Genomic DNA, 10,819 nt, shown 5'->3' on the forward strand with positions numbered 1-10,819 from the left:
ATCATGACATCTAGGACTGCGGTTTTTTCGGCAGAAATGGGATGTTGCTTGACATATACTGGCTTGTTGTGTTTTAATAGGTGTACGTGATAAAGTGTACAGTCAATAAATCCTATCTCATTCTCACTTTTTGACCATAATGTCATATTCTGGTATTCAGCTGGCAACGTAACTGCAGAAATAGTACAGTGGATAGGGTAGGTTAGATCTATGTGTCGACGTATTTCGTAACCTATGTCTGAGTTATGTGACAAAATCACTGTTTGACCTTAGAGAAACAAAAGTGTGGCTCCCAGTCATGGGATTACCTGGTAGTGGCGTCTGTACACGTTTTTTTTGGCACAGTGTGTGACATAGAGTACCGGACAAAAGGATGTTGAGTTCATTCTCTGCTGAGGGTCCAGCTGACACAGAGGTTGTTCCTTCTCCATCATGTCGGTACATAGGGCAGAGAAAACATAAGCTGTTATCAGTGTCAGCAAACATTTCACCCTTTGTGTTAAATTAAATACACAAATTCATTTTTGCTCTGGGTGTCTGCGGCTGCTGGAAAACTGAGCTAAATTTGCACGTCTAGCTTGTCCAACAGTGCATAAAGCGTTTTATGAATACTAGGATAGATTCATCAGGCTTCTGTTTACACATAGTTACTGCATTTAAGTCAATTTTGTCTCTGGACATTGTTAGCAGGAATTTCTTTAGATTCTTAAAGAAATTGGTGATTTTGTCATTATTTACCCACAAAAACTCTGCAGTTGTGGATGCTTTATCATGCTTTGGGTCTGTTTGTTTACTACCGCGAGTGTTGGCGTGAGGACCTTTGTCATCCTGGCTTTGTTTTTCCTTTTTTCCTTTTAGATAAGTCTTTATTAAAGTTCGGGTAACAGGTATTTCTTTAGCTACCTCTAAACCTCTAGCTACGATATCGTGGCGTTTCATGTGGGTGTCTATTGTGGACACTGCCTGATGCAAAAGTTTTTCTTCATAGACGTCTAAATTGTTTTTCATAAGTTCCTCACATTCTTCTTTCAAAAGTTTTTCTCTTTTTTTATGTTCTGCTAATTCTTCCTTGCGGCGTATATATTGTTTTTCCTGATCCTGTTTAAAGAGATGGCTAAGATCCGTTGCATGTGATTCAGATTTTTCGTCGCTTTCTTTTGAGCTGGTTGGATCAGAATGCTGACATTGTTTGCGTGCAGCTGCTACAGCGACTATTAATTCGGTCTCATCTTCGTAAGGCGGCGGGGCTGTGGGCTGAATGGCTGAGCATGCAAGACTAGCTTTTCCCGCAGTAGATTTATTTTCTATGCTGGAGCCTGCACTAGTTTTATTTGATGTTAAAGCATCTACACCTGGTTCCGGTCCCTTTTTCCATAGTGGTAACATTTGATGCATCACGTCGCGGCATTCTATCATATATTTTCTACAGGACTTTTTAAGCAGACTACTTTTCTTATCACAAATGATATTCAACATTTCTACTGACCTGGTTTCTGGCGATAATCGTTCGGGATAAGGCTCCAGAAATAAATTAGAATGCATTGAACTTCTTAAGTTGTAAACAAAGTCAGTCACATAAGCACTCCCGCATGTTCTGGATACGTGATCATGGACGTCTTCACCGATTCGCGGACGTAGGTTACACGTAACCGGAAATGGGAGTTATACTGAGCCGTTATTTGAGACTTTATTTTGTATTTTATTAATTTTTTGGTTTTACAGGTACTTTAGATTTTTTTTTTATCGGACTTGTCTGTGGTCTTTGAATAATTCTGACCCATGTTCAGTGATTTCTAGAGGGGTTTACACGCTAGGAGGATTTATGTTAGTATTTTCGCTGCGGCACAGCTGAGGTCACTTTAAATTTATTGCTAGCAATTTTTTGTTTGGGTGAGCAACTCTCACTTAGCGAGCAACTTCTCGCTTAACGAGCAACTTCTCGTAAAACAACAGGCAACTTCCTGTGTCTTTCTGCTTTTAATTTACTGCTTTTAACCCTTGTATGGTAATCGGGTCTGTGAGACCCGTTTTCAGTTTTCTTTCGTTTTTTTTTTTTTTTTTTTTTAACAAAATTAAATTTAATTATTTACTAGCTTTCTGTGAGTGAGCAACTTCTCACTTTTTAACGTACGTTTCAAGACAACAGGCAACTCCCTGTGTCACTCTTTGATGAGCAACTTCTCACTTAACGAGAAGTATTTAAGACAACAGGCAACTTCCTGTGTCACTCTTTTTGAGTGAGCAACTTCTCACTTTTTAACGTACGTTTAATTAAACAATTAATTATTATTATTATTATTTTTTTAAACAAAATTAAAATATTCAAGACAACAGGCAACTTCCTGTGTCCACCAACACCACACAAGGGTTAATTTACTTTATTCGGGGACTGAGGAAGTCAGTCAGTGTATCTCTCTGGATCACTAAGTGAAACTTCGTCAGCATATCCCGTTTTTTTATGGATCGATCACTGAGAGAGGCATAACACGGTCTCATATAAATATTAAAGACGTGTATTTACCTTCTGTCAGCGGATCCCACTTCTGACGCCAAATTGAAGGAAAAAATGTCCATCCCGGTTTTCCCTCCAAGGCACGAGCGATAAGCAGAGTTTTGTCCTTTCCTTCTAAGATTCCTAATTATTTAAAGTAACACTCAGGTATGCCATTCAGCGTGTTAGTACGAGCTCGGGAGCAGCTTGGGAGAACAAGAAAACAGAGACTGCTTTAGGTTGCCTTCCCAATCGACTCAAAGGTTTATTTGATACACAGCAGTTTATATAGAGGAAAAAAGGTTCGTGTGTCAGCTTTCCCAGTTCAAACCGGTACAGACTAAATAAGGAAACGTCTTCCTGCCTTCTGAGCAAAGTATCCCTTGTGTAGTTTATCAGTTCAGCTATAATTTATGATCATCCCAGCAAAATACACTCCTAGACATAAAATACAGAGTTCTTTCATTAGTGAATTCTGAAACAAACCACCTAGCCTTTAACGAGCCTTTTCCAGGAGATAAAGAAAAAGGGAGGATGGGAGTAAGGAAGTGGTCTCATCTCTGTGGTGTTTTCGACCTTGGAGTACCAGCCTGTGAGTCCTACACATTAATTCTTGGGTCACAGAGAAAGAGAAAAACAACTAGTAGATGGGCCTTATTGAGTAACTCTTTTCCGTATAATATCACAATAAAACAATATCCTGTAAATGCTACTATGGTATCAAAATATCACAACACTGTGGAGTGCAGGAACTACACTGCAAGCTGGTAGATATGCAGGTATTCCTGGGTCCTGCAGACTATCACCTAAAAACAATAAACAAAATGATTTTCTAAACTGTAGCAATGTAATGTACGTATAGTGCCAAATACATTTTTGTAGTCTTCATTAGCTTTAATTCACATGGAAGTGTTCCTAAAGTCATATGCTGTAATGATATTTACATTATGAAAACATGATTTTGGACATTTCAAGTTTTTCACTTCGGCAGATAAAATGAATTGAGCAAAATCAACTCAAAATATCCCCACACGCCAGAACGTCCTCTCTTCCTCGCTCATATCTGTCAGTGGAATGATCACCTCGTCGCTCTCTGTCACCATCAACACACTCCACGAATCCCGTGGATGATTCACTTCCTTATATCTGTTTGAATCAGGTACCGAAGCAGTTACGTGCGTAATGAAGCTTCGGACGTCACTGGTCACGTGACTTTTGCCAAACGAAGCAAGCCTCGACACAGTGCTTCTGAACCAGTGTGTTGTTTTTTTCGACACACGCTCCGGAGCGTTAGCTTCAAGCGGGCCATCACTACCTGCTGGGTTAAAAACGTGTTTCCCGACTATGTTTGCTGCCCTACAATCCGTCCTGCTCTGTAGTAAAATCAGCCATATTTGACCGTCCTGTTGCTCCCATTGAAATTTATACAGCCTATTTAAAATCTAAAACTTAACATGCTGCTGCTGTTACCACTGTCCTGTTTGAAGTGTAATCAGAGAAACTGGTTATTTTGTCATATGTGCATTAACCTTATAACTCCTGTTGTGTGCGTGTGTGTTTGTGTACAGAGAGACAGCCAGGTTCATAATGGATATGAGGAAGTTTTTTCAAAAACAGGAGCCACATTCAGGTAAAAGTGTTGGATCAGTGTTTCAGTATTTATATCCTTTATTAGATGTACATGTGTAGTAGTAGTAGTATTATTTATTGTCATTGTCAAGAACAATGAAATTGCGTTTGGGGCTTCCATACAACCCAAAAAAAAGAAGAAAATAATAAATACCCCTTAAAACCCAAGTGTACATATTTAACCCAGTGTGACTCCAATGCAATAAGACAATCCTTAGCAATAATGTTCGTAGAAATTCAGACAAAGACCTGAGAAACATGACAAAATACAACAATGCAACCCATTCAATATTATTGTACTGTGAGATATGATATCAGATATGATAGTTATCTATTTAAGAAAGAGGGGGGGGGGGGGGGGCAGGAGGGGGAAGAGAATAAAGATATGATGCACCAATGCAGACCAGTTCATTGCTATTAAGAAGTTGGATATGGTTATTGTCCGTGAGAGGGGGGCAGAGAGTTCAGGAGCCTCACAGCCTGTGGATACAGGCTGTTGGCCAGTCTGGATGTTCTGGCCTGTATAGACCTGTACCTTCTCCCTGAGGGCAGCAGATGGAAAAGGTGGCGCGCAGGGTGATGTTGGTCCCGCAGGATACTGTGCACCCTCCTCAGACAGCGAGTGGGGAAGATATTACTGATCTCTGGCAGACTTGTTCCAATAATTCTGCCAGCTTCTTTCACCACCCGCTGGAGTGCTTGCTGATCGGCCTTGGTGCAGCTGGGGAACCACACTAGAAATCCATACGTCAGAACGCTGCTGATGGCACAGTTGTAGAAGTTCAACATCAGAGATCTGGGAATGTGTGCGCTCCGCAGTCTCCTCAGGTAGTAGAGGCGCTGTTGGGCCTTCCGTACAACTGAGGTGATGTGGTTGCCCCAGGACAGGTCCTCGGTCACAGTTACCCCCAAGAATTTAAAACTGCTCACCCTCTCCACCGCCTCACTGCCAATGAAGAGAGGCAGATGGTTGTTATGACCCTTCTTCCGGAAATCTACAATGATCTCCTTGGTCTTTTTGGTGTTTAAGACCAAGTTATTGTCGTGGCACCATGACTCTAGTTGTTGCACCTCTGTCCTATAGTTTGTCTCATCATTGTTGGATATAAGTCCGAGCACTGTAGTGTCATCTGCAAACTTAACAATGAGATTGGACGCGCAGGAGGAAATACAGTCATGGGTGAAGAGAGTGTATAGCAGAGGGCTCAGAACACACCCCTGAGGGGCACCGGTGTTGACCACAAGGGTGGAAGAGGTGTTCTTACCCACTCTGACACTCTGTCTACGGTTAGTGAGGAAGTCCACAATCCAGTTGCACAGAGAGGAGTTAAGTCCCAGTTGGTGGAGTTTGGGACGGAGTTTGTATGGCCGGATGGTATTAAAAGCCGAGCTGTAGTCTACAAAGAGGAGCCGTGCATAGGTGTTCCTGTGTTCCAAGTGCTTCAGTAATGTGTGCAGCACTGTGGCGATCGCATCCTCGGTTGACCGGTTCTCCCTGTATGCAAACTGGTGCGAGTCCAGGGATGGTGGAAAAGCAGCTCTGATGTGTTTAATGACCAGTCTCTCCAGGCATTTGGCGGGAATGGGGGTGAGTGCCACAGGTCTGAAATCGTTCAGACATGTGACATTTGACTGTTTTGGGATGGGAACGATGGTTGCTGCTTTGAAACAGGATGGTACCAGTGAACAGGACAACGAGGTGTTATATATAGAGGTGAAGACGTCCGCCAGGTCCGCAGCACAGTCTTTTAGCACCCGGCCCAGCACTCCATCTGGCCCGGCCGCCTTCCTGCTTTGGTTATTTGCCTTTTGGTTGAAAGTAAACTGAGAGAGGACTTTTTTTATTAGTGATCTTAATAATACTTTTTTTAATCTAATTGAATACAACCTATTTGTGTTTGATTGTCAGTCCAAAGAGGGAGAGAGGAAAGAGGAGAACATGAGGAGAAAGTACAAGGTCAGGAAGAACCAGGTAAGAAAACAGACAGGAAACAGTGACAGGCACAACAGAAACTGTTAAACTGGCAAAGAAAAAACCCCAACTAAGTTTACTCATACAATCTGGAAGTTGTGTCCTCCCTATATTAAAGCTGCTATACCGAGTCTGCTAAACAAACTGGGCTGTCAGCCCTGGCACTGCATTACCATGTTGAGCTTCAGTCAGAGGAAGTCACGGTTGCCAAAAACGTTTTGAAGCTCAAGAGTGAGGCTGGTGCCATCCCAGATATGTTAACATTGTGCAATCTTCTGGATAATCAGATCTTCCCCACACTGAAAACTGTTATTCAGGTTGCCCTAACAAACCCAGTTAGCAGCTGTAGCTGAGTAGCTGCGTGAGTCAGCTCCATACCTGGCTGAGAAGGACCATGGGTCAAAGCAGACTCCAGCACCTGGCTGTGATGTCAGTTGAGAAAGAGATGCTTGAGAGACTTGACCACCAAAATGTGATAGACAGATTTACCAACCTCAAGCTGAGGCGACATAGGATAAAAGAAAAGAAAAGATCTGCAGGGCCATAGAAGTATCTGCAGTAAACATCTTTTCATACCATAGGCCAAGGTGTCTCAGGTTTTCTAACGTATTAATAATATTTTGCACATTTCAAGGACTCGGAGTCTTTTTTCATATATCTGTATTGTATTATACAAACACATTAAAAGTGAATCTCTGTCCAAAAAATGCACTCAGTTTACTTTTTACTCACTGTGAGCATCATTCATTATTCTCCTCCAGTAATTAAGGTTAGGATATTTATTTAAATTCCAATCCATTCTTCTTTAGCAGTATTTAAATAACCTTTATCAGATTTGATGGTTTTGTTACAGACTTTAAAATAGTGTTTTGCTTTTCTTTCACAAATGTGGGATTCAATTGTGTTAAAATGTACAAAGCAGTGATGTCATGTTTTGTGACGAGGACTCAGGCACAGAGAGACTTGGTGCATTTAAGAATCTTACGATTTAATAAAGAAATTTGCAGACTTGAACAGAGATGGTAAAATTATTATGACTGAAAATGGAGATGAAGACAACAGACGATGAGGAACAGAGGGAACTCGGGACAACTGGAGACATTTAAGGATGCAGGGACTGACAGAGACGGGGAGGACGTCTCATCGTGATGAGTAAAGTTTATCTTGCCTGGATGGGCAGCTCTCTGGGTGCTCAGCACCCCCAAAGCTCTGATCCTAGAATCGCCCCTGGTGGGAACTAGTGCGTTAGCGCAGTTAGCTCGTTAACGTGTTGACGCCGTCCAGCCGTATGGAGGACCACAAGAGCCACGCGCACCGAAATAAAGAAATTCTGTACTTAATTAATGAATTGTAGAATAAAATCTGTATTTGTAAATTCATTTTTGAATTCCAATTTAATAAACTGGTTTTTAAAACGCTTTTTAAGTCTTCATTTCAAAAAACATTTTCGAATTGCACTTTAATAAACTGCACACACTCTAACAACATAACAATATAATACTATAACAATATAAAGACAGAAGAAGCAGAAGGATAGAAATAAAGTCAGGAATGGGGCAATGGCAATATTTTCTATATACAAGGGGAAAAAGTGTACAGCGTTTGTAGTTCTCTTATAGTATTGCACATTTTTCACGGACCTGTTACAGAAGTCTGTTGTGAGTATGTTGCACATTAGTCAGTGAATCGATCGTACATTCAAAATGAGGTGAAGTAGTGCAGTGTTTATTTTAAGTGTTCTGTGTTTTTGTTTGCCATCAGTCTGACTGTGGCATATTCAGTGTTGTGTTATCAGGGGTTCTTCCAAAAGTGCAGTATTCATTCCTTGGTTCTGTCCGTGTTGAGGATGAGGTGAAGAAGCTTCTGTGATGAAAAGAAACTCAAAGAAGTCCAGACGCTTTTCTCTCCATCCAGACAGATGGAGCACAGAAACTGATCTTCAGATCGCAGATTGCTGGCAGCAGACATGTCTGCACTCTGAGGGAGAAAGAAGAGAAACATTTGATTCAAAATTCACTTTAAATTTCATTTTTACAAAGAGAGAAACAAGCGTCAGTAGTCTGAGGAGCTCGTGTTCACTGATCCAGTCTCTACACCATGTGGACACAACTTCTGCAAAACCTGCATCAGTCAGCACTGGGACATGAGTCAGAGCTGTCAGTGTCCCATGTGTAAAGAGACTTTCTACACTCGACCTCAGCTGAGGGTCAACACCTTCATCTCTGAGATGGTTGCTCAGTTCAGACGTGAAGCTCAGCAGAAAGCCAGCAGCAGCAGCTCAGAGCAACAAGCTGCCAAACCAGGAGAAGTTCCCTGTGGACTTTTTGGTCGACTCCTTTGCTGTCTTTTACTTACTTACTTAATTAATTAAGAACTAATTTGTGCTGTGTGTGTGTGTGTGTGTGTGTGTGTGTGTGTGTGTGTGTGTGTGTGCGTGCTGTCATTCACTTGCAGGTGTTTGTACCATTAAGCTGTAATAACAAGAACAATAAATAAGAGATTAGGAACAATATTGAATCTATATATATATAATATAATAAATAATATATATAATTATATATATTATATATAACAATAAAAAATGCTATGATTCACATAAATAAAAATAAAATGTATGATGGATGAAACCTTATCAAGGCTCTCAGCGCCTCCTTTGTTCTTGTTGTAGTCCTGGATCATCAGAGGCTTCCTGTCCTCTGTGGTGCTGACAGCGGCGTCTTTGTGTAGGACGACAAGATGTCAGGATGACATTTCTATTCTTCTTGGGAACTTATGACACAAGAGTGTGTGTGTCAGTGAAAGCACATTTGGATGAGAGTCCTTCCTCTGGTTGATACCAGCTGAGGGGGAAGTTCAGGCTTGTTCTTCCTCACTGTCCCTACCATGGTGAGCTTTCTTTTCAGCAGCTCCTGACCACCTGTCTCCTGAAGCACCGTGCACTTGTGGATTACCAGCTTCTGCAGTCTTTTCCTCAACACTAACCCTCATATAGTGTGAATGATGTTGTGAAGCTGGTTAGGGTTTAGAATGTACGTGGTTAATGATGTGCTTTTGAACACACCATGTGTGAAATAGTCCCATGTGACCCCGTGGGGAGCTGTTTATCTTGTGCCTTGTTTCTCTCCTGTTCCCATCTGTGTTTTTCCCTCTGAAGAACTGGTAACCAGTGTGAAACGTCAGGGATGCTCGATCAGACCAGTGAGAGCAAACAAACCCAGCCCTCCCAGCTTATGGTTTAATCTTTATTGGGGGAGAAAACTTTTTAAGCCCTAATTTTGACAGGGAGTAGAGTCTTTGAAGCCTTTTCTGGATCCTCAGAGGGGATGAAGGAGGCAGAGGAGGAAGCAGAGATCGGTCTGTGTTTCATTGTAAGATAGAGACCTGGACCATTCTGGGAATGACAGCCGACTTTGGCCCATCGGTGGAGGATCTCATGAAGAGAGACGGCAGGGAGAAGGACAGTGTTTCATCGATAACAGCTCCAACACCTACAGTGTATATAATATATACATCAAAGTATATTTGCTATACTTAATGTATATAACATCATGTTCTTCTGTCCCCTTCACAGTGCAGGAGCGTGTCAGGATAGATTTCACTGCGTGTTGTATTTGTATAACTGTGCATGTGACAAATAAAGAAACTTGACTCTAATCAGCACAAACGAGGCTCTGACACATGGATTGTTTTTATAGTTTATTTAAAAGGATTAACCCCAAAATGTGAAAACAAGACCATCAACAGGCAAGACAGAGCTGACAATGTTACTGATGTCTGTCTGTAAATAAAGGGTGAGTGGAAACTAAAACTGGGGTTGGGAAACTTGCTGTGATCACTAACAGCTGCACGAGTTCTGGAGTCACCAATAAAACAAAAAGTATAAAAAAGGTTTAGCAAGCTCAGCATTACATAGATAAGGGATTAGGTGGGGATACTTTCAATGCAAACCCAGGATGAGAGCACGAGGTGAGGCAGAGGAGGAGCATAAACATTACTGTCATGGGTTACTTTGATAACTCCAAACTACAGGAGGTCAGAGGTCGTTAGAAGCTCCCTGGCTGTGAAGAGGCAGGAGGCGAGCTGTAGGAAACCCTTTGACGGCTGATGAGGAATTGTAAATGCTTTTTGTTGGAAGACGGCAGCTCGTGAAAGGCAGATGTGCAATGCTTTTGTGCTGTGTGAACGACCATCGTTGAACATCTATAATCCAGTTTTAAGATCCCTTCTTGTCAGGTGTGACTGCACTTAAAGAGGCCTGGAGGCCTTTTCAGAGGCGTCTCTCTTCGTGCATGAGAGACAAAGGTGCCACCCTGCCTGCTGGCTTTGTTATCTTCACACCTCGGTTCATATGATTAGGTAGAGGATGATTAGGGGTCCATGACCCTGTTGGGGACTCTCCCATATGGCTAAATGTGGGACTCTCCATCAGCAGCTCCTTACACTACGCTGAGCTGGATGACTGAGAACCGACATACTTAAGATAAGATAAGATAACTCTTTATTGTCATTGCACAGTCATACATAGTACAGTAGTACAATGAAATTGGAAAAACTGTCCTACGTCGGCACTACATATAACACAACACGACACGATATGACACATCACAACGTAACAAACAACACAACACAGTATATTAACTTAGTATAAAAAAGAAGAATAAGTGTATGTGTATTGCACACTGTTATTATTGCACATTAATTATTATTGCACCTTGTTATAAATATAA

This window comes from Aulonocara stuartgranti, assembly GCF_965226115.1.
Source record: "Aulonocara stuartgranti genome assembly, chromosome: 3".
NCBI classification, from domain to species: Eukaryota; Metazoa; Chordata; class Actinopteri; order Cichliformes; family Cichlidae; genus Aulonocara; species Aulonocara stuartgranti.